The 1,240-nt window shown below is 34.1% G+C and overlaps 1 protein-coding gene across 1 annotated transcript in view; it reads right to left on the bottom strand.

Annotated features, from left to right (window-relative positions):
• The window catches only part of KIAA1468 (KIAA1468 ortholog), a 145,025-nt gene that overhangs the window by 57,433 nt on the left and 86,352 nt on the right, over nt 1-1,240 (bottom strand). The window lies entirely within an intron of this gene.

The following is a 1,240-nucleotide window of genomic DNA, read 5'->3' as shown; positions in this document are numbered from 1 at the left end:
AAAAAAAATCACTATGGCAAATAAAACATTTGCCTGGGGTAGGATGAAGAAACATAAAATCCTGGCATTCCTATTTTTGTGAAGAATTGTGAAAAAAAAAATTCAAACCAGATAATCAAATATGAAAGTGAACTTTAAAAGTATAAGATTGCATTGCTATTTCAATATGCTAATATTTAATATAATGTCAACCACTGCTGTGCCTTGATTTCACACAGACTTTTTTCCAGTTCTGTTAAAGAATGTTTTAGCTTAATTAATGGCTGAGGTTAGAACAAAGAGTTATCAATATACAAATTCATGCCCCTCCAACCCTACTTTGTACTATTATTGCAATTTGATCAATTTATAAAATTCCTTAAACCTAAACTCATTTAGGTCCTTTTTATATATAATGGTTAGACTAAAATAAAAATAAAGGCAGAGGATGTGACTATTTTCATAAGTTTATAGAATGATTTGATATGGAGAGCAAAGCTTGACAGACATTTTTTAAAGGCTGTTTACGTTTTGACTTTTTAGAAACAAAAATATATGTAATTTTAGCAAACGACCCATTTGAGTTGGTCAATACACCTTTTGGCAGAGCCTTGTTTATTTACCATTTAGGCTAAAAATTGCCCTAAAAATGCCTTAAAGTGTCTTAAAAGAGTTCTCGTTTGGTATCAGCACAAGGCTGACAGAGGTAGGTAAGCTGGATATTTGCTTCACACTGATCTGGACTGAAGTCAACTGTGGCAATTACTTTTGGTATGCTGCAGAGACCTCCCCAATAGGAGAGGTCAAGAGGCATTACTCTATATAATCCATGACCACACTGAGGAACTGCTAAAGTACAGAGATTTTGCTGCTACCAGTTACAGTGGGATACAAGGCAAGTGCAGATCCACTGAGGAAACATGTCTATCATTAATATTGCTTAGTATTCTAGGAGCAGAGTGGAACAGCTTACTTAACCTTTGAAAGCAAGTGATGCTTATCTCTGTGTTCTAATATGATGCTTGAACTCACTCATCTCTATCTATATCATTTATCACAACAATAAGATATCAGTTTTCTCCTATCAGCTAGGAAAAGCATTAAGAAAAATTTCATCATGTATAATTCCTGTTGAAGGTATGGGAAAATAAGAACTCCAATGTATTGTTAATAGGAGTATAAATTCAAGCTATTTTGGTATTTTTTTTTTTTTTGTGACCGGTAAGGGGATTGCAACCCTTGGCTTGGTGTTGCCCGCACC

This window comes from Galeopterus variegatus, unplaced genomic scaffold, assembly GCF_000696425.1.
Source record: "Galeopterus variegatus unplaced genomic scaffold, G_variegatus-3.0.2 Scaffold2430, whole genome shotgun sequence".
NCBI classification, from domain to species: Eukaryota; Metazoa; Chordata; class Mammalia; order Dermoptera; family Cynocephalidae; genus Galeopterus; species Galeopterus variegatus.
Note: the sequence above shows the minus strand (reverse complement) of the source record. Positions and strands in the feature narration are given on the sequence as shown.